Below are 27,482 nucleotides of genomic sequence, written 5' to 3' on the forward strand. Positions count from 1 at the left end.
ATAGAACCAACAACTAAGCACGTCTGCCTGACAAGTGAATCCAATTTTACAGAAATGCGCCCAGTGCATAAATACAGAGACTAGTCAATTCTCTAAAACTAGTAACAAGGGGGTATGTCTGCTATTTACAGCTCCCAAATCACTGGGCGAAATTTGCAATCCTTAGTGAAGAGCATTAAAAAAAAATCCCACCTCACCTTTGTACAAATACAATGGTTCAGAAAATTCAGATTTGGAGTAGGTTGCATTTCGAGCTATCTCATTAATATTCATGAAGTAGGTTCCAAACTGCGCCTCACCCTGATTGGGTGAGCGATTACAAGGATGGTAGTCTGTTGGAGTCTGAAGACCACCATGTTTGTTATCACCTTCCAATCAAAAAACTTGTTTTTTCAAATCCAACCTGGCTTCCTTAAAGGAAAGAGGATTGTGTTTCATAAGAAAGTTTTTTTTAAAAGTTTCTTTGAGAGCTGGCAGGGGTCCCTTTGACCACTCCCTACCTTACAGCAAGCTCTCTTTACATTCACAATGAGGAGGAGGACCCCATCATAGGGGGGGGTGTAACTTTTCAACAGTTTATAACCCCAATTTCGGTCCTAAACCATTGATACACATGAGCAGGAATTGCTATTTGGAACAGATGCCTACAACATGCCCCTTCCAAATTGCCATTCTTTATACATTTATCTATTTCTAAACCAATTTTAGGAGTCAGGAAAAGGTTATGGACTCCTACATGGGGTGTAATACATTGCAAAATGTATGTTTGTCGTTGCAAACTCCAAACCAGACCGTTTGCGTCGACCACAATAATACTTTGTACAACCCATGATGATCTTATATAAATCAGTGTGCAAAAGTCCTTGAGGGTCATTAGGATGACTTACGGACTTATTGACGGTCTTTCCGTCCGCCGCGGTGAGGAAATATAAATTTTTGGTCAAGTTATGTTCCCTATCGTGTACCCCACCGTCTCCATGTACGAGCTTAAAGTGCATGTAACTTCCCTCCTGTGCCAGCTATGAAGACGCAAATACATTTGCGTCCAACGTTAACATGTCCTCTTTCAGACCCACCCAAAATGGGTTGAATAGTCCGTTCCTAAGTATGCCATGCCAACGTCTTTTTGTGGTGTACTTTACACGTTTTTCAGCTCTGGCGAAGCAGGCCCTGAATTCTGCCATCGAGCCTTTTTCTGCTTTCTGACTCTGAAAGCCTCAGCCCAGGCTGTCTCTGTACCCGTGACCTCTGCCTTACTCCTTGCGCGGCTCACCGCGTTTAGCTCAGCCTGCTGCCTGCCAAGACTGAATTCAACCTTCGAGTTATCTGTTTTCCTCTCCGAAAATGCATTCCTGCCTACTAGTTTAAGTAAACATCCCCCCAGCTGCAGAGCGAAGGGCCTGGCCTTACTGTCTCCGTGCAAGTGATTCATAGCCTCTGTTACCATGGAAGGCCCATGCCCCCCTCGCATCTCATGCAGACACTTAGACGCTTATACACGCACTCACAGTCAGTATAGAATAGCTTCTGCCCCAGAGACCTTTCCGCCCAGATAGTATGGTTCCCAAACATCAGATATCAGATATGATAGAGGTACGAGTTGATCTGACATGCCAGACTTCTGTCTCTTTCCGCCACTGTAAATGTCAAGTCCCCTGCACCCTCCAGTTTCACGTCAATCACACGTCATGCAGCTGCGCGCGCATCCAGGCCTCAGATTTCTGCTGACATTGCAAGATTCTGCTTTTTGTTACCACCCACTTATGACACCTACTTATGACGTTTCTAGCACACACCTCTATGTTCACGCCTAGTTCACGCCTTCTAATTACGTATTATTACCACGTGTGTGTTTTATCTTGTTTCTCTCAGCTGTTACGCCTTCTGTATTGGTTTCTATAATGTAACTCAAGTATATAAGCTATGTATTGTCAATAAAATATTGCTCTATCCCTTCCTGCACCCCAGTGGTGGCAGGAACAAGATATCCGGTCATGACCATTCCTTTTTAAGGAATAAAACCCTTAAGAACTCTAACACCACAGACTCTGCCTTTTTCTTTCCGATTGAGTTATTATTGATTAAGTACTTACCTGCATAGAAATTAGGACGGTAAATCAAATATTTACCACATTATTTTGGCGCCCGAACAGGGACCCCTCCCCCACCTCACGCGCCGGTTGGTGCGTTGCAAGCTCTGTCCCCTGCCATCAGTTAGACGGAAACTACGCGTACTGGCAGGATTTCCTGTATCTCCCTCTGGCCCACGGAGGCGACGAAGACTGCAATCAGCACCCAGACGAGGCGGTGAGGAGCGCGGAGGATCCCGACCAGAGCCTAGCCGAAAGAAGCAAGGTCCGAGGTGTCAAGAGGCCCACCAGTTTTCCGAAGTATCAACGTGGGGAGTCGAGTCCAGTCCAGTCGAGTTTTCCGAGGCCTTCTGTTTTCCGTGCTTCCCAGTGAGTACCATTGCTGGGACGTATCTAGACGGGTTTGGGTACACAAATTCGGTCTGCACTGTTTTAGACAGTGTATCTGTACTGTTTAGCAGTATATCAGTTATCCTAGTTCTTGCACTGTTCTCAGCAGTGTATCTGTGCTGTTTAGCAGTACATCCAGTATAGGGGGTAGTCATATATGTTTCAAATGTCTTTTTATGTGTTCAATGTCGTGGTATGAGTGACTGTTTCTAATGTGCATTACTGTGTTCTTGTGTAATTAATTGTGGTCAGAGTCAGAATTAAACAGCTAGGATTGAGCATTCAGTACTAAGTAAACAAGATGCCGTTTTTCAATAAGTTAAAACAGATAGGAACTAGAAAAGGGATACTAGAGGAAGAAATTCCTATCCCCCCTAGGGACACTCCTGGAAACTTCATGTATCAGAAACATGGCATAGACGCCATATTGTATCTAGATTTATGGGCCGATTATACTAAGCATCTAGACGAAAGACACAGATGGCCTGTTACCGGAACATGGGATGCCGAGTGCATCATGAAGGTAGAAGAAGCATTATGGAAAAAGAAAGCCAGACAATCTCAGAAAGACGCCATCGAATTTTGGCGTAAAGAATCACATAAACGTGCTGAAAAAGCACTCCGTAGAGAAGACAGACATAGAGAAGAATCAGATAAAGCCCGAGAAAACGAATTAGTTACTGAAGGGATTCGAGTAAAATCAGAACAAGTAGACCGCGCACGAAACAATCTTGTAAATGGTATGTACTTAGTAGCCGAAGGTACGCCTGAGGCCACTTCAGAAATGCCGAAAAATCTGCCACCACCATTGGTTCCAATTAAAGTAAACCACAGGACTACTAAAGACATCTTTCTGAATTCCTATCTAAATGATGTAGCACCCGCTTACACAAATCCACGTGCCCTCGTCCCGCCTACTGACGGTGACGGAGATGGCAACACGCCTCCAGATCGCACCCCGCCATTACCGCAACAAGTTCCCCCTGACCGACAGCCTGTCGTTCCTCCACCTCCACCACTTCCCTCACCTAAGGTTAAAATACCGAATCCGCTTGCGCAAGATCATCCTAAAAGACAAGTTCAAGTACAAATACAGACTCCACAGAGAGATAATGCTCAAGCCTCCGCCTCAGGAGGTGCGACCAGGGGTTACCAGACCCCGCCAGCAACACACAGATTAAACCTTAGGGACATGCAGAAGCCCTTTTCATTCCAATCACCCCGTCTCGACATACTCAAAGAACCGCTTCAAGTTTGCAGATACGATCCAGTACCCGGTAAAGACGATAGGATGTTGATGGCATCGCTACGTTTACGACAAGCTACAGATTACCTAGTGTTATTCTCAGGAATGAAAGAGCACCTAGATAGGATATATCATTTTGTCCGGACTGGGGAAAACCCTGAAAGTATTAAGGAAGCCATGGCACATCAGAAAGTCGACACTCAAGCATATATATTACGTTTTTTCATAAATTGTTTTATAAGAGAACGAGACAGGCCTGAGACAGAACAGGATGAAATGGATGCCCTAACAAAGTGGGGTCAAAATATAGCCGAAGGAAAGCATGATAAACAGAATTGCATAGCCAGTATGTACCGGAAAATAAGAAGTGCAGTAATAAAAGTACACGAGAATGAGAAAGAAGAAGCTTCCTCTGAAGAGGAGGAAGGATCCGAAGAACCAGAAAAGACTACAGACACAATAGCGTATGTAGGTAAGGGAACTTATCTTAGGAAAGGCATTCGTCCAGAAAGCAAGAGAGTCTTCCTCTCTGGCATAACAAAACCGAATTCTCCCGAACATCAGTTTCAAGAGACTGATAAAATGCTTCGAGAACGAATGGGGTACCATGTATTAAATTCTATGGATGAACAAGAACTAGCCCGATCAGCCGTATTATGGGCTGACAATCCGAACATATACCATGATGACACAGTAGCGCAGACATTTCTGAACCTTTCCCCAGACGAGCAGAAATTAGCAGGTGTATATATGATTCAGCACCTTCTCACGTTATTCAGATATCAACATTCTGACCCAGGTCCCTTACACGATACATTAGAAGCACTACTCATGGATAGATGGAGAGGCCTAAGTACCAAGTTAATTCAAATAATTCTAGAACAACGGCACAGATATAACACGTTCTTAAGCTCCGAATACGTTCCCGCTCCGCCCCCAGAAAGAAAAATGTATCACATGGAGCGTCTGCATGGCATCGAAAGTCAGAACCCCTTACGAGAAGTACACCCAGTCATGGGTCCTGATAATGCCCTGAAACGTGTGTATGTACACACACCTCTGACCAAGTTAGAACTATTGGAAATGAAGAAACTAGTACCGTGTCACGATAAAGACCCTGCAGGTTTTCACAGAGAACTTAAAGACATGTTACTAATGGGAGATTACACATATGAAGATATTATGAAAATGTTAAAGGTACTGCTGCCCACGGGCATCTACGAGAAACTGAAGGAAAGAGAATGGGAGGTGGGAGATAAAAAGATTGTGTGGACAGAAATAGAGGACGAGGAGAAACTTCGTACCCCTGGGCTAGGCCTTGGGGAGAAAACTAAAGCATTACCAGGTGTAATAGTACAGGTTCTGCCAAGATTACTGACAACTAGAAAGGAAGACTGGGACGCAATTTCGGCCTGTAAACAGAAACACGATGAAGATACTAGTGACTTCTATTCAAGATTCGAGAAATGTTTTATTATCAATAGTGGCCTTAAGCCAGGTAGCGAGTCGTACCCGCATCTTTTTGTATCAAAATTGGTCGAGAATTCCCTGCCACTAGTCAAGAACCGCGTGTACAAGGTTGAAAGTACTTGGCAAGCAAATACGCCATCCCAGATGTTACAGATGTTACAATACCATCAGAACAGAATTAGAGAAGAACAGGATCAGGAACAAAAACGCATGAAAGACACGAAAATGAAAATGTTAGTGGCCCAGTCGGTTCCAGCCGACGGCCAGAGAAAGGGTACGACCCAGACAGGTCACGCCACAGCTCCCGTTAAAGGGACATGCAATTATTGTAAGCAGCCAGGTCACTACGTACATGAATGCCCAGTTCTGAAACATAATATCTCGACAGGTAAAACTAAAGAAAGACCGCATCCACCTAGACAAAATCAGGGTCAGCAACAGACTTCACAGAATACACAGCCTATGCATGTTTCACCACATGCAGCACAGACAGTAGCGGTACCACAGAGACAGTCACAGTCACAGTCACAGTCACAGCCACAGCCCATTGCTGCGACTCAGCAAGTCTCGCAGCAGATGTACCAGTATGCCCAATCTGATTACCCCGATTATCCACGATACACATGAAACAGCCTAGAGAGGGAGGGTGGCTTGCCTCTTATTGAAATTCCTGTAGATCAAGAGGGTCCTTATGTACACAGTCAAGTATTAGGAAAAGACAGAAAGTTTTTAATTGACACAGGGGCAAGTCGCACCACAATCAGCCATGATGAAGTCCCAGGGGCACCCCTCTCAGGCTCACAGAATGTTTCCCTTGGTTTTTCAGGACAGCCTATTGTAAATGAGGTATCGAAACCAGTCCCCCTGGCTGTGGGTCCATTATCACGTGTTACAGACTTGTTACTTACGAAATCTTGTCCAGAAAATCTGTTAGGAATAAAAACATTGAAGGCTCTAGGAGCCGTGATCTGCTGTTCTCCGGAAGGAGTTAGACTTTTCTTGAGAGACTTTAAGGGTCATTATGTATTACGAGAGTTTGATGTCAGATTGAAAAATGTACCGGATCACTTATGGGCAAAAGGCCCAACTGACGTAGGTTGTATGCACATTACACCATACCGTGTTACACTCAAACAAGGTGTTGTTCTACCCAGAATCAGACAATACAAGTTACCACCCGATGCTGTAGTGGCTTTACTGGAAATCATTGAAGAGCTCATTGCCCAAGGAGTGGTCGTAGAGACCGACTCCAATATATGTAATTCCCCTATCATTCCGATTCTTAAACGTACTGATCCCAATGCACCGCCAGTATATCGGCTGGTGATTGATTTAAGAGAACTGAATAAATGTATTGTTCCACAGTACCCTGTGGTTCCCGACATCTCTTCCCTATTGACTGCTATTGATTCAGAAGCAACGTTCTTTACTGTAATTGACCTCAAGAACGCCTTCTTCAGTGTACCTATTGACCCGGAGAGCCAATATCTCTTCGGATTCAGTTTAAATGGACGAAGTTTCAAATTTTCACGCGCACCTCAAGGATTCACAGAAAGCCCCAGCATCTATAGCCAAGCACTGAAAAGACAACTTGATTGTATCATAATGCCAGTTAACACTGCCTTACTGCAATACGTCGATGATCTGCTGATCACCGCACGAAGTGAGCCCGAATGTGAACAAGCATCACTGACAGTTTTACATTTTCTGGCCGACAAGGGACACAAGGTGTCTCCTTCGAAGCTACAATTCTGTGTTCAGCAAGTTGTGTACTTGGGTCACTTGCTGTCCAAAGTGGGGAGACAGCTCACTCCCGATCGCATTCAGTTCATTGTAAATATGCCACAACCCCAGACACAAAAGGAAGTGCGGGCCTTTATAGGCCTCACCTCGTACTGCAGACAATGGATTCCTCAGTATGCATTTCTAGCTAAACCTCTGATTCAGTTAACAACACAGGAGGCAGCGACTTCGACTGCCCTCCCTTGGACTCAGGAACATACACAGGCTTTTGAGGAATTAAAGAAAGCTTTATGTCAAGCACCAGTTCTAGCGACACCATGTTACAGCAAGCCTTTTACACTTTTTGTTACAGAACGTGATGGTACAGCATTGTCTGTCCTCACTCAAGACCAAGCAGGTTCACATAAGCCTTGCGCTTATTTTTCAAGTACATTGGATTCAGTAGCCCAGGCACTCCCTGCGTGCTTGAAGTCAGTAGCAGCAACAGCACTAGCAATCAGACAGAGCGACTCAATCGTTTTAGGACATCAATTAACGGTACAAGTTCCACATTCTGTAGAGGTTCTTTTAAACAGAACTCAGACTCAGCACTTGACTATAGCACGACTGACAGGTTATGAATTGACACTATTCCAGCCACACATAGAAATCAGACGCTGCAGCATTCTGAATCCCGCAACATTGTTACCTACAATTATGGCAGATCCAGCCCCGCATGATTGTATAGAGATCATTAATGCAGTAACAAAGCCTCGACGAGACTTAACAGATGTTCCACTGACAAATTCAGACCTGACACTTTACGTGGATGGTTCATGCATGAGAACAAGTACAGGAGAATTAGTGGCCGCGTATGCAGTGACCACTGAAACTGAAGTTAAAGAAACACATCGTATTGACACACTGTCTGCTCAAGCGGCGGAGCTCATCGCTCTGACCCGAGCTTGTATACTAGCCAAGAACAGAAATGTTAACATATACACTGATTCCCGTTATGCGTTCGGAGTCGTACACGACTTCGGAATGTTATGGCAAGAACGAGGTTTCTTGACCTCTCATGGTGCCAAGATACAACACGGTCCCCTCATTCAAGCACTGTTAGAAGCAATACATCTGCCCTCAGGCATATCTGTCATGAAGTGTAAAGCACATACTAAAGTTACGGATTCTGTTTCCCAGGGTAATGACCTGGCAGACCAGACAGCAAAACATACAGCATTGACTCACACCCAGACTACCGATGTGACAAAGACAATAGTACCAACACAGTGTATGTCAGTCAGGGATCCCACCCTAGATGTAATCGATATCCAGACACATGCTACTTCAGATGAAATAAAGAAATGGACTGAACTAGGAGGGATCCAGACAGATCAAGGATGGGTCACGAAGGGAAAATCTACATGGTTTCTCCCCGACTCAATGGTTCAAATCATGATAAATACAGCACATAGTCCGGCACATCTAGGAGAGAAAGCTATGTTAGACAGTTTACAGAATCTCTGGTACAACAAACACTTACGAGCAGCAGCGAAACAGAAAGTGCGTACTTGCATGATCTGTTGTCAGTTCAATCCCGGTAAAAGCGTTCCTGTAGAGCAAGGTGGATTCCATCCTCCCGATCACCCTTTTGAAGTCCTCCAGATGGATTATATCCAGATGGACCGTTGTCGAGGATTCAAATATGTCCTCGTAGTTGTTTGTGCACTTTCCCGTTGGACCGAAGCATATCCAGTCCCAGATTACACTGCCCCGACCACTGCCAAGCAGCTGGTTCGAGAATTCTTCCCACGATACGGCTTGCCTCGTGTCGTGTACTCAGATAACTGACAGCCGTTCTCATCCGAACTTATGAAGCATGTTTCCCTTCTGTTAGGATATCAGTGGAGATTCCATTGTGTCCGACATCCCGAAGCCGCAGGCCTTGTAGAAAGGCATAATCAGACACTAAAGACCCGCCTTGCCAAAGTTTGTAAAGAGAAAGGGGTCGACTGGATAGTCGCCCTGCCAGTTGCATTATTCTACATGAGAATGGTTGCCCATTCGAGATCAGGACTATCCCCGTACGAAGTGGTCTTTGGTAGACCACCGACTATGTGGGGGACGCCCATGCCTAAGAAAATTACTGATGTCGATTGTAATATGCTGACAGATTACCTTGCCTCCTTGTTGTCTGCACTCCAATCATGTCGTTCACAGGTTGCTGCAGCCTTCCCTGACAACACTGATGTAAAGCCACACGATGTCCGACCAGGAGACATTGTCCTGATTAGGAACTTCGACAGGAAAAGTCCGCTGGAGCCCCGCTGGAAAGAGCCGAAGACCGTCCTTCTTACTACGAAGACCGCGATCAAGGTGGAAGGCAGAAAGGGGTGGATCCATACGAGTCATATTAAAAAGTGCAACGAACTGAAACCAGACCCTGACTCGTCCACCCCCTCCAAAGACTGTATCGAACCTAGTGACTTTAAGGTTCCCGAACGAGAGAAAACTCCCCAAGAGGAGTATAGATTGAAACTTCGATCTAGCAAGTCAGACAGTTTAATTGTTTAAGTCCTCCCCTAGGTGAATCGGTTAAATAGTTTCTGACATGTATCCCCTAGATCGAGATAGAGAGAGAGAGAGACAATTCAAGAAACGTGCATATTGTAAATCACTTCGTAGTCACTGTATAGTGACTTTATTAATTATGTTCTTTTTAAGTCTCCTGATTATTGTTGCTAGTATATTGCTTCCCATATACTACCCTATCTTCAAACGTGAACAATCTGCTTTCAATGTTTCTGCTGAACATTCTTTTAGTGAATTACCTCCCCATGAACTTTCTTACAGACTCGCGCTGCGCAACAACACATTCATTAGTATGTTACACCATTCCCATCAGACTAACAATGCTACAAACTGTTGGATATGTGGCCGACTCCCTCCCTACCAGAAATACAAGGGAATTCTGCCCCTCTTTCCGTACCCGTTCACTCATAATGGCTCCTGTGGTGCATGGTTTAGAATAATCAATTCCTTAGATCCTGATATTGCTGTTTTTAAAGGGAGCTGGGTTTGGGGAAACTTGAACTTAGTTCTGCTTAATGCTTGTTACCCTGACAAGAAGGGACTCCCCACTAGAGTAGGAACTGATCTAGAAAATGAAGTATATGGATTAGGTAATTATACAATTAACCTTATGATTCTCACTGTTGAATCCGAAGCCGCACCAGTTCTCCCTGCTATGTCAGTACTACCAGTCACAGGTGACTTATGTGTCAGAAAGAAGGGTTCAGTACACTTAGGTCATAGTAAATGTACTACCGTGGTCGAATTCAATGATCATGGCAAGTCCTCCTTTAAAGCTACTCGTCATTCCTACTTTGTTTGTGGCTATACCGCATACATACGCTTACCTCCAGATTGGGATGGTACCTGTTACATTGCCTTCCTTCTGCCACCTGTTTTCCTAGCCCCTCCTGATTATCACAGAAATACAAATCTAGTAAAGAGTAGACTCAGAAGAGATCTCCCGATTGTCGACTATACCGAAACGGCATGGGAGCAATACACAGATTTCAATGAGGGATTCTTTTTCTTCACAGGCCCCGTCCAAAACAGTAAATTAATACGTAGATTAACCAGAACACTCGAAGCAGTAGTAAATGAAACTGCCTCCGCTCTAGGTAACTTAACAGAAGAACAGTCTGCTATGCGGATTGTTGTTCTTCAGAATCGTCTTGTTATTGACGTCATCTTGGCAGATAGAGGTGGAGCCTGTAAGGTCATCGGGTCAAGTTGCTGTGTTTTCATTCCAGAAAACGCGCCAACTGTCTACAAAGCTATTACACGTCTTCATAAGATTGCAAGTTCGATACATCAGAATCCAGGCACCTGGACTTGGTCCGGTTGGTTCTGGACAACGTTAACCGCTTGGGGATGGAAGATCCTATCCTTCCTAGGCATTGCCCTTGTCATAGTATTCAGTTGTTGCCTGTGCCTACAGTGTGGGCCAGCGATTTGTGGACTGTGTGCCACATCGTGCATTGAACATTCCAGTTTTCTCTCAAACCAACAACGGAAGAGAGACGAGCAAATGATGTTACAAGAGCAGACTGATCGATTCATGAGGATCGAGATATCATGAAGGGTCCGTAGGGAACAAGGAGGGAATGAGGAAATATAAATTTTTGGTCAAGTTATGTTCCCTATCGTGTACCCCACCGTCTCCATGTACGAGCTTAAAGTGCATGTAACTTCCCTCCTGTGCCAGCTATGAAGACGCAAATACATTTGCGTCCAACGTTAACATGTCCTCTTTCAGACCCACCCAAAATGGGTTGAATAGTCCGTTCCTAAGTATGCCATGCCAACGTCTTTTTGTGGTGTACTTTACACGTTTTTCAGCTCTGGCGAAGCAGGCCCTGAATTCTGCCATCGAGCCTTTTTCTGCTTTCTGACTCTGAAAGCCTCAGCCCAGGCTGTCTCTGTACCCGTGACCTCTGCCTTACTCCTTGCGCGGCTCACCGCGTTTAGCTCAGCCTGCTGCCTGCCAAGGCTGAATTCAACCTTCGAGTTATCTGTTTTCCTCTCCGAAAATGCATTCCTGCCTACTAGTTTAAGTAAACATCCCCCCAGCTGCAGAGCGAAGGGCCTGGCCTTACTGTCTCCGTGCAAGTGATTCATAGCCTCTGTTACCATGGAAGGCCCATGCCCCCCTCGCATCTCATGCAGACACTTAGACGCTTATACACGCACTCACAGTCAGTATAGAATAGCTTCTGCCCCAGAGACCTTTCCGCCCAGATAGTATGGTTCCCAAACATCAGATATCAGATATGATAGAGGTACGAGTTGATCTGACATGCCAGACTTCTGTCTCTTTCCGCCACTGTAAATGTCAAGTCCCCTGCACCCTCCAGTTTCACGTCAATCACACGTCATGCAGCTGCGCGCGCATCCAGGCCTCAGATTTCTGCTGACATTGCAAGATTCTGCTTTTTGTTACCACCCACTTATGACACCTACTTATGACGTTTCTAGCACACACCTCTATGTTCACGCCTAGTTCACGCCTTCTAATTACGTATTATTACCACGTGTGTGTTTTATCTTGTTTCTCTCAGCTGTTACGCCTTCTGTATTGGTTTCTATAATGTAACTCAAGTATATAAGCTATGTATTGTCAATAAAATATTGCTCTATCCCTTCCTGCACCCCAGTGGTGGCAGGAACAAGATATCCGGTCATGACCATTCCTTTTTAAGGAATAAAACCCTTAAGAACTCTAACACCACGGACTCTGCCTTTTTCTTTCCGATTGAGTTATTATTGATTAAGTACTTACCTGCATAGAAATTAGGACGGTAAATCAAATATTTACCACAGCGGTACCTCCGCCATAGTAATATGGCGGGGTGGGGGGGAATGGGTGGCGGGCGGTCAAGGATGTTGGGCAGATCGCCACCACCCGCATGGCGATGGCAATCCGCCCGACATCCTAATGGGCCCCCTTATGTTAACTCTGAAGCTGACTGAATTAACTAATCACTTGATCGAAATATCACTTCAGCATTATTCATGTATCCTTATTGTTTAAATATTTAACAAAATCTCTGCTTGACTTTCAACAATCGTAAATAAATGTTGTAAAACCCTGCCTCCGCTCTATCGACTTGAAATACTTTTTGATTTCTCGAAGAAAGCCTTCTTTCTTTTGGGATCTATTAACAAGCCATTCCTCTTGTTTATCATGGATAATTAAGTGCCTTTGGCATTACATTTACATGCTGCGGCCTGCAGAAATGAGTCTAACAAAATATTAATGTGTTATCTCATAAAACGGGGTGTTTAAGATGTTAATTAATCCTTCTCTCTTACATTAATCCCTCTGCACGTGAGTAATTATAATCATTTTAAATATCCCTAACAGGATGGCATGGAAGTGACTTCAGATGTTAGTTTTGAACACGCAATCTTCGTATTTTTTTATTTACAGAAGATTAGAAATAAAAAAAGAAGTAGAAGTTTAAATATGTCTGGGTGCCATCCACTATGACCCCTGTGCCATCTACTATGACCCCTGTGCCATCCACTATGACCCCTGTGCCATCCACTATGACCCCTGTGCCTTTCCTTCTGCTGTAGCTGGGACTTGTGGTCTGTGAAACCGCCTAGGGGAGAAACCATTGCCGCATGTGGCGGTAATACCCCTGGCTTCTTTTATTGGGTGATTAATTGCCTGCATGTCATAATTAGAGGAAATATTAGTGAAATTGCCAATTGTTTACCTTTCTGACCTGTTTTCCGCATTCACATTCCTCCATGTAATACCTAGAAAAAAGTGACAGGAGAATAACCCCCAGGTCAATTTGTAATTTTCACTCACCCTTGAATTAAAATTGGCAACAAACATTGCAGTGGTTTCAGATTTAATGCGGTACAAAGTATGAGGGTGTAAATCGACCTACCGAAATAATGGGGTCTGATTTAGAGTTCAGTGGTTACAGAAAATGTACCAGTTTCTCTAGAATCCACTGAATATTTTTCCTCAAAATATCATTCCTTTGTGGAGGGAATTCACTGGTGAACACTTTGCACTTCCAGTTTTATTCAGAAAGAGGAGGGTTGTCTCTTGAGGCCCGGCCTACAAAGTTTGACCATAAGTAGCGTTTGATCGCTCAAATTTCTAATTATCCTTCAGTAAGAGTGGGCGGCAGGGCTCGAGTTGGGGTACCACGCGGGTGGACGGCGTCCACCCACTTATTTTACCAGGAGCTCGATTACTGGAGCAAATGGAGCCATACATTCACTCTTTGGCCTCTCTGGGGTTAGATCGGAGCTTATTCAGAACGCTGCTCACGCGCTGGCTTCTCTGATGCAATCTCATCTAAGGGGTGAGCGAGGGGAGGCAATGAGTCGGATTGTGCAAGCCGCCTTTCGTGACGTCACTTACTGTTGTGATGTCAGCGTTCCCCCACTTCTTTTTTTAGGACTTGTGCCCTGGTGGGCGGGGCCACAGAAACAACACTATTTCATACAACAGGAAGTCCCAAGAGGGAAGTGTTCACCCATGGGAAGTCCTCACAGCCCTGACTTTGCTTTTATGCTAAGTGCATGATCCGGACAGTGCAACACTATCAAAGTGGTCTGTTGATATTGTGCCTGGTTCTGTTTCCTATTGTTCGGATGGGAGTCGCCTTGCAGTGGTGGAAAGACTGGAGTAGTTGCATATATTGTTGAATGATGTTAAATATGTACTAGTTGCCGGATACATTAGGAATTGATCTCCGTGGAGTGTTGTGTAGGTCGTCGAGGAAACACAACTGCATTATTAGGGGATGTATGACGTTACAACGCATGCTGTTACAACGCCAGTTTTACAACGCAAACCTTTAGGGGACAGTTTGATAACCAGGCAAACCGCTTAACTAATGGAAACTGCCATGATTGTTCAGTGGTAAAATTAGCTTAATTTACTCATCAGAACCCCAAAATACTCTAGTTTTCACAATATTCTTGGATACTCAACAATTAAGTGTGGAGTAAGGGATCCCTGAAGGCTGGATGGTTAGGCTTCTAAGGTGAGAGCTGGTTTAGCCCTGAAAAAGTCAGAGCAGATAAAGGAAGGGAGCCTTGCACCACCTGGCTGCTGTTTTTGAACCCTTTTGCAAGGTTTCTCCTTAGTTGAGCTGAGATGTTTGGGCCACAGGTACTCTGGTGAACATACTCTGCGTGCCCTTCATTACACCACATGGTAGAAGGGGATTTGGCAGAAACAGAAAACCACCTTCTTGTTGTCTTAGGATTCAAGTACTGCACTGTGCATATTTGTCTGCATTACTTCAAACCACCACTTTGAGGAAGTATTGCATTTTGTGCACGGAGGCAGTGAATGTATTATGGCAGGTTCTTTAGCTAATGCCAGTAACCCTATGAATTTGTGTTCTAAGCACTACTTGTGGGTAAGTTTCGGAGGTCATGGACACACCAAATCCCCTGTCACCTCTGAGTCTAGACAAAAGGAACACTTCGAAGGCGAGCGATGGACGAATAGGCGCGCACTAAGAAGCAAAGAGCCAATGCGACTGGCGACTCCTTGCCAGGCAAGGTACACGAGTCCTCATATATATCTTATATGGGGATCTGCCACCAGTGACGCAGAAGTGATCTCAGACCTAGGGGTGGGCGGAATTTGCATAGTCGCGCATCGCAAAGCTCCGCAAAACAGTAGAAAATCTGCACGAGCACGCAAAAGTTCGGCGAACACTGTACACAAAAGTTCAGCGAACACACGGAATTGCTTGTTCCGCGTGTTCGCAATGCTTTTTTCCTGTTCGCGAATGTTGTTTGCATGCTCAGGGAGAAATATCTTGCGAACATGCATTTTGAAAGCGCGAACAAGCAAAAATTCAGAGAAGTCGCGGATCGCAGCTTTTTTCGTCAATTCTGCGGAACGCAAATTACCCAAATTCCGCGAGCGGAGCGGAATTTACCTCCTAGGCCTACTCAGACCCTGGAAGTGAGCAATGCTAGGGTCTGCAGTTAGCTGTCTAGTGTCCCATATTTTCTACGTTCGTACTGACCCGTCTTCCATCACTTCAAGGCCGCCCAGAGTAAGTCGAGGGTGTTTCTGTCCCAAGCCTTTTTTCCAGACAATCTTTCATATCTGTCTGCGTTTCACAAAAATTCAACCCTGAGCTGTGGAACTTTTGCTCGAAGGATGACAGGTGCAACTTAGCAGGTTGTTGAGCAAGTAACAGAGCAGCGCCTACCTCTAGATGTGTCCTTTAGGCGCTCCACTAATCACTATTACAAACTGACAGCATCTGTGGCGTGAGGCATTGTGAGATTCTGAAAAGCTAATGCACTCATTTCATACTCCACAACTTGATTTATGGTAAGAGTCAAAAGCAATTAGCTGTGATGCGTTGAAAAGATGCACTAGATAGCGCGTGAAGTTTGTGATTGTCATTTTCTTATTGTGTAAGACACAGAAATGTCTGTCTCCATAACTGCTTTGCAGTACTTACCTGAAAGCATGACAACCAACACGAAAGCATCAAAGACAATAAATATAATAACGCCTAGATACGAGAAATTGACATTTAGATTCCAATATTGCTTTCTACGAATCATGTGCACGTGTTCAGTATACACCTGGGTACCAGGGCTTAAGGAAAACATTTTTTTAAAAAGGGCGGTATTTGCTAAAATACGTTTAACCCCTTGGGTGCGGCCGCGATTCTGCGCCTGTGCGGCGCTTTTAATAAGTGGGCGGGTTCATGACAGCCCCCAGCCGTCATCAGCACACGAGCACCGTGATGTATGACGGCTGGGGGCCGTCATCAGCATAGAAGGGGTTAAAAACGTTGGCTTTCATTATTGTTTGCCACTACTGCAGGTAATGGTTTGATGCTAATGCCTTTGTTTCCTGACTGTATTTTTTTAACCCTAGTCAAATCACAAAATTGCCTCCATCAGACTCATTGGGGATACACAGCCTTACCCCGAAATGCAGTGAAAACATAAAGGGCAGACCCCTCTGCCAAGAGCTTTAAATACATCTATTTCTTGGTCATGGTTCCAGTGGAGGCACTCACCATAAATGCTTGCTGTCTGCGTACCCTCCGTCCAGTGCTCCTTCCCCCAAGCCAATCCTGGGAGTGACGAGGAGCAAGAAGGAAAGGGAAGACTTCCTATATTTTTTGCATATTTATTTAGCGCAAACTCGACCCGAAGGTATTGGAGCGCATTACATGAGCACCGTATTTACATTAAACATTCTACATTCAGGCACGGGCTTGAACCCTGGTTTCCAGCACCAAAGTCAGCAGTCTAGCCGATGGGCCACTTCCAAGTGCAGCATGAATGCAACCAATCCTGGAGCTTCCCTCGAGCTGTTTTCAGCACGAGAGCAGGTCCAGGATTGGTTGAAGCAGCCTAACCCAGCACCCATTGTAAGGCTGGGGGCCTGTGTCTGAAATTGCCTGGCTGTTTTTCAGCCTTAGGATTGCGGGGTCTGAAGTGAGCATGTCTGATAGGCCGGCTTTAGGGAGCCGGCCCTGGGAGACATCCTGCAATCTGAAGGACTCTCCCCCGCCCCCACCCCCACACTCCAGCAGTGCAGGCCGGCATCACACAGAATAATACAATGGTAATGGCCATTTTATTATTCTGTGTTTACTGCTGCGCCAGCAGGTGGGATGACACACGTCTTCTGCCTATGACTTTGTGTAAAGTTGTTGCCACTCCCGTCAAATCACTATGTTATGTTATGTTATGTTATGTTATGTTATGTTATGTTAGTGCTATTTGTATTGCGCACAGCTGCTCCAGCGAAGGAGCGACTACAAAATAGCAAACACCCAACTCAAACAGGCATGTCCAACCAGGACCGGCTTTAGCGCTGGTGGGGCCCGATGCGACAATCTTTGTAGGCACCCCCCTAAAATGTCCTTCTCCATGAATTCCCCCACTACCACGCTTCACCAGTACCCCTCATCTCACCATAGTCCCTCTCTCACATGCATTTAATTTCCATACCAGTGTAGGGTGTCAAAGCGCTTTACATCACACACACATTATAGAAAGCCAATGAATTATATATGTATAAATTAGTCTATAGGAAATGTTACATAAGACGATGAGTATTACAAGGTGTAGGAGGCACATGTCACCGATACTAGTAGGCAGTATATTTTAAGTGTGTTTGGTCTGGAGAAGCAAAAACTCAGGTTTTAAAACCTACCAAAGAGGTTGGCTTTACTAATAAGAATACATTTCTAACCAAATGAACTATTGTTTAGCAACATTGAGATGATGAAAGGCTGTGGAACAAAACATCACATTCTAACCTATACCATGCACGTTGTATGCAGCTCTTTGATGACAGGTGATAGACCCCAGTGCTCTGTTAGGGTTTTAACTTATTACCTGCAAGTACCAAAAGGTGACAAACGCAGTAACTCACTGAGCTATGCAAATATAATACTGTTATGTGCTGTACATTGCACATGTTCTTTGCAGCAGGCAGATTAACCCTCTGAGCTACTTTACCATGAGTGAAAGCTGCCACTAGACAAAATATCCCTCTTAAGCAGGAACATTAATGTGTACAGAGTTCAATTCAATATTTATTTAAGGATTTGGAACTCCAATGAGGTCCACAGTAAAAGTTCATACAAATTATTACCTAAAATATCAAAAAATATATACAGATTTTTCAACACATAACAACTTCTGCAAATAAAGCTTGGAATTAGCAGCATAATAATTGAAGTAACAAAACAGATCCCAAATTGTGCAAAAAAATCATTTAAGTACTAACTGATTCATGTGCAAAATACAATTTAAAAAAATCCAGCTTCAGCTGAAAGTTAACTTGAAATTAGCAAAGAGAAGATAAGGATAGTAAAGCATATTCTGACATGTGCTACATAAAACAGTTAAATTACATCAGATTAATGTGCAAAATACGCTCCGAAATCCAACTTCAATAGAGAATAGATTTTCAAAGTTAGCAACAAGATAATGGACAAAAAGCAAGACATCATCCAGTTGTACAAAAGGCAATTAAGTAGCGATTAAAAACGTGAACAGTGGCAGGTGGCTTAGTGGCCGAATGCATCCAGTACAGGGCACTGTGTTTGACCTCATGATCACAGGTTCAAATCCTGGCCTTTCATCCATTTGAGGTTGATAAAATGAGTACCATTGAGTTGGGTAACAATAAACGCCTGTTATTCAGTGCCTTGAGACCCCCGGGTGATAAGTGCGCTTTACAAATACAAGTGTAATGTTATCTGAAGAAGGAGAATTTATTAGAACTCCATAATAGGGCAATAAATACGAGGGAGGCAGCCTGATTAAAATAATATATATATATGATATTAAAATATATGCATAAATTCCTTGGAAAATTTAATTATTTTTACACAGACTGCTTCATTTTTTGGACAAAAGAGAAAATCACGAGCTGAAGCTACATCTTTAACACCATTTTGTATTAACATTGGCCTAAACCAGAAACTCAAAACCAATGCTGGACCTACAAAAAAACATGATCCAGATTCTGAATACTCAGCATGCAAAATGTAAAGCTTTTTTCCATTTTCCAAGTTCTGGGACTAGTTTGCTGTTAAATCGTTTAAAGGTAAGAGATTCATACGACATAGGATGAGCCAACACTGTTCTATTTCCGCTCCCTGCACTGAATTTCTGCAAGTCAAAGGCTTAACCCTAAAAAGCAATACCATAGCAAATATGTATGGCCTTTGTAATGTGCATGCACTCAAAGACATAACAAGATCCGGGGACCCCCAACCTTCACACTGCTGCCCTCTCATAGGCACACACTTGAGACTGAACTCCACAGGCACATACCTCTCTCCACCCTCACACAGGAACAGCTTTCAACCTGTGGATCACTAACCCTGCACTCACAAAAGACAATGTTCATCCTGGAGTTACACAGACACATCCCTCACAATGCACTCACACAATACAGTGGCTATCTTGCACTCACACAAGCACACTGCTCACAAGCAGGTACATAATTCACAAGGGAGAGGCAGAGTGGGGACAGATGGTGGCATAGGAGACACAGGTTGAGTATCTGCTGCATCGGTCCACCCGTGCAATTCAGAAGCTGTTGAGGTAAACTACACTGAAGCCTGAATGTGCACTGAGGTTATCCACTCTCCCACCAGCCACACACGGACCAGCAGTGCAGACTATGTGAGTCTGATCTTTGTGGACTTTGTGGGGATGAATATTGGCATAAAAAAGTCCCACTATCCTTCTAAAAACAAGAGGGTGGTGTTTTTTGTAGAGCAAGTTTTCTTCAAAGACATGGAAAAAGTTTGCTACTGCAGGGCCAGTCAGTGCAAGCATCCTTCAAATACATGAAACAAATGTGGCACTGCTGGGCCAGTGCAAGCTTCATTCAAAGACATGGATCAAATGTGGTACATCAGGGCTGGTGCAAGTTTCCTTCAGAGAAATTGAACAAATGTGTCACCCAGGACCAGCACATGCTTCATTTAAAGACATGGAACAAGTGTGACAGCGGGCAGCACTATTCTATGTCCACCTTCGACACAACGAGTAAACAGCATTTCAGATTCGGTTCAAGTGTAAGGAACAGCCCAAGTGTGCGAGTGCAAGCTTGAATCACACACATAGCAAGATTTCCCCACACAGAAAACATGTACATCACCGGTCAGGAGGAGTATAAACTTCCCCCAACCCCATAGAACATATTTCGATCTGGCCAGAAACAATGGAAGAATCCCTCGCATGCACAGGACATGGACAGTTTCTACAGCAGCAGTCCAAGCCTTTGTGTGTATATATGTATGTATGTATATATATATACCATTTTTCTTGTACCTGAACTGTGTGTGAGGAGAACTTACACTGCTGACAAATACTGCACTGTGTGTGTGTGTGTGTGTGTGTGTGTGTGTGTATATATATATATATATATATACATATATATACACACACAGTGCAGTATTTGTCAGCAGTGTAAGTTCTCCTCACATACAGGTACAGGTACAAGAAAGATGGTTAGCATCAGTGCAAGCTAAGATATCCTCACCCACAAAACCCTGGTAGCATCATTGAAACCAGTTTCAGGCACATAATACGCAGAATAAAGTATAGTGGAGGGTGAGTCACTGAAAATTTGAGCTAGATCCAGGCTCTGATTTAGCTCGAGGTCCTCTTGAGCCCTCAAGCCCAAAATGAGCAGAGCTTTCATGTAGCTTCTGCCTGCTACCCACGCGCTACACTTGTCCACCAAGTATGAAAGTCAAAGAATTAATCTTTGATGTCAAACAGGAGCAAGAAGGGAATACCGATGCAATGGCTGAATTACACAATGTGAAACCGAAAAACCTGGGATCTGTCCCGGCTTGGCCACTCGGCCAAATTGTTTGATCCTAGGCAATTACTTTATTTTATCGTGCTGCCTATTTTTTTCATTATTGCATAAGTAAAAACCTTGATATATGTGAGGATGGGTGCTGTCCAAAACTCTCTCTTGTGTTGGACTTAATTGAGTATATAATGTTGCTCTGCATGTAATAAGAATATAGCCCAAACATATGGGGGCCCATTACGATGTCGGGCGGATTTCCTCCGCCAGCCTGGTGGAGGAAATCCGCCCGACATCTATTGCCCAATTCCCCCCTGCCAAATTTACAATGGCGGAGGGGACCGTGGCGGTGTGAAATCATTTTCCGCCCCGGCCACAAGGCGACCGGGGCGGAAAATGATTAATATGGAGGCGGTGTCTGTTAGACACTGCCCGCCATATACAATGTGCTTAGGGTGATGCTTTTCCGTGGTGGCAATGCCGCCACGGAAAGGCATGCGGAGACTCCCTGCGGGGGCCCCTTGTGGGCCCCCTGGGAGTCCGTGGCTTGGGGGTGCACATGGGGGGTACCTAGGGTACCCCCCTGCATTTCAAAGTGCAACATGGCAGGCACCGTGCGGTGCCTGTCATGTCGCGCTTAGAAAAGCACAACTTGCACTTTTACCATTGCGGCGGTCGGAGATTTCTGCTCCGCTCGCCGCAATGGTACATATACAGGATGCGCCCGCCTGTGTGACAGGCACATCCTAATGCCCTGATCGGAACCCCCGCACATATGGCGGGCGGTCCTGGGTCCCGGTATGATGGCGGGCGGACTAAGTCCGCCCGTCATCATAATGACCCCCATGGTGTCCACTTTACTTCGCTATTGGTATTTTCCTTAGGGTCAGGGTGGTGAGTGGGGACGTGAATCTTTATGAGTTCAATATTAGAAACTATCACTTTTAAAAAATGCCTTTCAAGCCAGTGATATAATAATTAGAAATACTAAGATGACACACTTATTAAAGAAATGCACTTTATCATATTTTTTCCATAATATTTGTTGCACAATTTCCAGTATCTTCCCTGGGGAGCAACATCTTGTTTTCCAAGATTCTGGCCACTTTCTATGGCTCACAGAATGATAACTATTTTAACTTCTGTTATTAATTAGGAAGAATTGTGCATTATTGACCTCAAGAAGTTGTTTTAAAATTGCCTGTGCAAAAAGCGAGTCAAACATCGCAGTTCCAGCACTCCTCCTTAAGTAAGTCTATGTTGTTTTACTAACAGCCATTGTCTGCCCTCCACCCAGTGATTGCTGTGACTGTCTTTGCCTTCAGAGGCTTTGCAGCAGCATGGGCGTAACTTCTTCTCTGACCTCTGCTCACGGCAGACAGCCAGAGCTGAATGGTGCATTCTGCGTTTACAAAAGTGATCGTGCGCACTGCACGGCCAGTCAGTGTGAGTGTAATGATGCCTTTGCAGCCCCCCTCGCCAGTGGTTCAGTAGATTCTACTGCTTAAAGTCCAACTCCTGCAGCTGATGGATTCGGACGGAGCTAACAGCAAGCTCCCAGTGCTGTAAGAGCTCCTGTGGCCCTAGCAGGCAGTGTCGCTGGAACTATTTGCAAATTGAGGGGCTGCCTTCTATGTGCATCACTGAACTCTTAGGGATTCTGAAAATCTACACAAAGAACTAGTGTTGCAAATGAGCCACACCCATTCAGCAGGAGAGTGGTAAGGGTGTAGTATGTAGCTGGTGTTGCATTTAGGAGCACACCGTCACAAATATATTACTGTAGAATGGTGTGGTAGCCACTGTCATTTACAGCCAGCACATTTTCCATTGAAATAACCACAAAGGGGTTTATTACGAGTCTGACAGTCCACGGGCCACCAGACTCGTGGGGGCATGGCTGTGACTGTCTTCCGACCGCCTTATCATGACTCGGGCGGTGCCCCGTTGGACAGATCCCATCCCCTCACCGCCAAATTTATAATCAGGCCCTAAATTTGCACAGAAATACAGTACATAGTGCGCAAACAATAATGTCTGGAAATTGGGTTGCTGCAAATATTTTTACTTTTTTGCATCACCCAGTAAAGTGTCTTGATTTGTTTTCATCTGATTAAAATCTTTGTTTCCATCACACCTCAGAGTTAGGAAAAAACACTTTATTTGTGCTTTCCTAACTATTTATTTTGAAATATATATACAGTACATTTATAAGTATTTAAATTTTGTTATGTTAGAAAAAAAGGCAACATAAAATATTTTCTTTGTCACCAGTAAGATTGTCATACAGTTCACTATACAAAATATTCACACTTTCCAGTGAGAGAAAGAAAACACCAGTCCCCATGTTAAAATAAGCAGCAATTTGTCAGAAGATCTAGATGACATTTTACCTCTGTCATTAAACACACAGAAAATGCAACAAGATTAAAAGAAAATGTAAAGTCATATTTAATGCTCATTCACCTTCTGACCTCTAGCAAGGATGTCTGGGGACTATAGTACTTGGCCCAGGTACATTGCACAGGCTGCACCACTGGTAGTTTCCCCCCAAATTATTTCTAAATTAAATAATCACATTCATAAGATCAATCATACCGTCTACTGTTCATCTTCATCAGAATTGGGTTTTCTTTATATGAAACTCTTGAACAATCCCATTCATTGCGGATGTAAACTGAATGACTTCCCCTCCCCCGCCTAATTCATTCTAGTGGCATTTGGCATGCAGCCAGGAGGAAACTACACACACACACAATGTAAATATTTCACAAATTAAGGGGTCGATTAGGATCGCGGACGGACTTGCGTCCGTCCGCGACCCCAGAGCAGGAGGGAACCTCCGCATGCCATGCGGAGTTCCCTCCTGTGCAATTAGGATGTGACCGCCACCCTGGCGGTCACATCCTCTATTTTTAACATTGCCGCGGGTGCAGCTTCAAGCTGCACCCGCGGCAATGTTAAAAATGCACGCATTGCAATTGCATGCAGAAAGAGGCAGGCACCGCGCGGTGCCTGCCGCTTTCTGCATGCAAATGCAGGGGGGTACCAAAGGTACCCCCCATGTGCAACCCCCACCCTCCCTTCACCTAGGGGGCCCGCAACGGGCCCCCGCAGTGAAGTTCCGTATGCTTTTCCGCGGCGGAAAACCCGCCGCGGAAAACCATAATTTACTGGCCATCCTAATATGGTGGACGGTGTCTGGAAGACACCGTCACCATATTAGAGCTTTTCCGCCGCGGTTGTAATCCGACCGCGGCGGAAAAACTGCGGACGGAAACCAGGACCCACCAGCCATCCTAATCTGGCGGTGGGTCTTTGGTCAGTCCGCTGCGGATTTTCCGCATCCTCGGGCCGGCAGAAGCCACCGCCGGCCCTGAGGATGCGGAAAATCCGCAATCATAATGACCCCCTATGTACAAAAAGGTCCAATTCAATGCAGATAGAATGGTCATTGACTGGAGCCTGTTTTTCCATCATTCCTGCTGTGTGATTAACATCCCCACAACAGGGCAAGGATAACAAATCTCAAAGGTTGGAGAAAGTGTTCTCACCTGGCATCCTTTGTGACGTAATGACAGTGATTATCCCTGCCTTGATCAATGCCCTGCACAGTGTGAGCAAATTACCTTCTTGTCTACATGACAATGTAGACAAGAAGGTAGGTGAAGCCGGCTGCTCCACCCTTTGTAAATGAAATGCCACTGTGCCTCTCTGCCTGCTGTGGCCGCATTCATGAGGTGTTCCTGTGAAGATGGTTTGTGCACATGTCAGGTCGAGCCGATTCTAGGTGCTAAATGGTGCATGGGCAGGCGGGTGCAACAGTGGCACACTGACTCCTGCACAGTGTGGTAAAAAGAAGCTGCAGACATGGCAGGTAATTCTTGATTGCTTTCATTAAGTATAGAGAAGGATGAGAGCGGACTCTTCCAAGCAGGTCAGGGAGACAACTGCCTTGAAAGAGAACACTCATTCAAACAAAGACATAAAATGCATACACAGGTACATTCTTAAAAGACTAGACTGTACAGCATGTAAAGTATATACGACACATCTTCTCCCTTTCCAATGGCAAAAATAAACGAAACAAACAAAAAAACAAGAGAAGAAAAATGTTGGTGCAAGGACAAACCAAAACAGGGAGACAACTCTCTCTTTTGGGACCAGACTTCAATAAATTGACACACCTTTGTCCGCAAAAACTGCATCATCAACTGAGGCTACAGAAATGTCCTCTTCACCCTCGGTAATGGCAGGGTCAACATCAAACTTCCAATCAACAGATATCCTGGACAGGCAGTCGTGTTGGACATTTCTCCACCCTTGAATGTATTCCACTTGATATTGAAATTCTTGGAGTTTAGATGCCAACTTAGCGATCCTCGCAGACTCTTTGCCAGTACCACGGGGGAAAGAATTTTGATCAAAGGTTTGTGGTCTGTTCTAAGTATTAACTTTGTACCCCATAAATAAGTATGAAAGTATTCTACACCCCATGATGCTGCAAGTGCCTCCCTCTCGATAACAGAGTAATTCTGTTCAGCATTGGTTGATGTCCTGGGGCAAAAGCGACTGTCCTTTCAGACCCGGCTCTATGTTGAGATAACATTGCCCCTAACCCAGTGGCATTGGCATCCATAGTAAGGATTGACTTACAGTTCACATCAAAAGGAGTTAAAACATTAACTTCACACATATTTTTTTTGATATTGTTGAAAATTCTAGGTGTTGTACATTCCACACAAAACTCACCCCTTTCTTGAGCAGACCCCTCAAACAAGCAGTTTTGTCAGAAAAATGATTTACAAACTTAGAATAGTATTCTATGAAGCCCATAAATGATCTTAATTGATCCTTGTCGAAGGGAGGCGGGGCTAAGTCTATTAACCTGCAAAGACTTTTCTTTAGTTTGACACCAGAAGCACTGATAGTGTAACCAAGATATTCAATCTGATCTACAAGGAATTTGCATTTCTCTTTGCGAAGCGTGAGACCCGCCTTGGACAATTTTTCTAGAACAATTTTTAGAATGGTATTGTGTTCTTCTACAGATTTACCGTATATTAAAATATCAACTTGGAAGTAAATTGTGTTGTCTACTTCTTTAAAAATATCAGTAGCCATGCGTTGGAAAATGCTAGCGGCTCAATTTAACCCAAAAGGCAATTGTGTAAATTGGAATGAACCTTCTGGGGTGATGAATGCTGTGAGATGTTTTGAATCCTTGTGCAGATTAATCTGATGATAAGCACTTTTGAGGTTGAGTTTTGAAAACACTTTAGCATCCTTAAGGGTAGACACTAACTCAGTGATGTTGGGAAGAGGAAAAGTGTCAGCTACAACACACTGGTTCAACAACCTCAAATCCACACAGAATCTGAATTTTCCATCAGTCTTCTTAGTAATCACTACGGGAGAAATCCAGGGAGAAGCTTCCACTGGCTCAATGACTCCCACATCAAGGAGCTCCTTGATGAGATTCTTGACTTCCTCCTTCACAACAATGGGAACACGTCTGACCTTATGCTGTACAGGTACTGCATCTTGTTTTAGCAAAATGCAATAGGCATATCCTTTGAGCTGACCAAGCTCGTCCTTAAAAATAGTGTCTGCTCCCTTAAGAATACACTCCAAACTCTTATCATCATCAATGACCATAACTTGCATGGGTGACCTTGCGTTGACAATAATCCGTAAATCATATTGGTGCACCCACCCAACGATGGCTGGACCATGCTCCGCCACATATACTTTATCCTGAATTTTCCTGTCTGAAAAAAATGATGTGTGCTTCAAAGTATCCCATTCGTCTCGATAGCCACCTGGGGAGATATCTTTCGGGAAAATGTGTTTGTTAACCCACAGTTCTTTCAATAGACAATTAGGAGTTATGGTAAATTTGGACCCTGTATCCACCATCAAACACACATTGCGTCCATCAATAGAAAACATAGCCTTGGGTCTATTCTTCCTTCTGTCATCATCAATAGAGACATCTCAGAATCAATCACCAAAATGTTGTCCCCATCAGAGTCATCCACCTTTTCAACTCACTGCACGTTAGCTACTGTTGAACAAAATATGCTTCTACAAACCCTGGCATAATGACCCACACTTCCACACTTCAAACATTCTTGCTTGGAAGCAAAACAATATTTTGAGCCTGAAGTGGGTGCACCACTACCACATCTATTGCAGATTTTGACGCCAGAAGTCTTAGAAGTGAAGGGTTTCTTGAACAGTTTCAGTTTGATTGGCACTTAAGTCATCATTACTACGGTCGTTGTCTCGAAGATCGTGCACAGAAATGTCATTAATATCATGGCTGAGAATTCTCTTTTCAAATTCTTTCATGTACCCTTCAGATTGTTCAACAACCTTTGCTAAGTCAATGGCTATTTTGAGGTTGGGATTCTTTGCTGCCCAAATTCTCTTCTGAATTTTCTTATTGTTGCATTGAACAATAAGCTGATCTCTTATTAGTTCATTGGTCATAACACCAAATTTTCATTTGATGGACAGTTCCCTAAGTCTAGAAATGAATTAATCTATTGATTCACCTTGATGTTGATGTTCTGTTTAGCATTTATACCTGTTCATTACAAGGTTTTCCTCTTTAGCATACCTAGTTTCTAACCTGCAAATCGACCTCTTTATACTCATCAGGCATGACTTGACC

Source organism: Lissotriton vulgaris, chromosome 11 (genome assembly GCF_964263255.1).
Source record: "Lissotriton vulgaris chromosome 11, aLisVul1.2, whole genome shotgun sequence".
Taxonomy (NCBI): Eukaryota; Metazoa; Chordata; class Amphibia; order Caudata; family Salamandridae; genus Lissotriton; species Lissotriton vulgaris.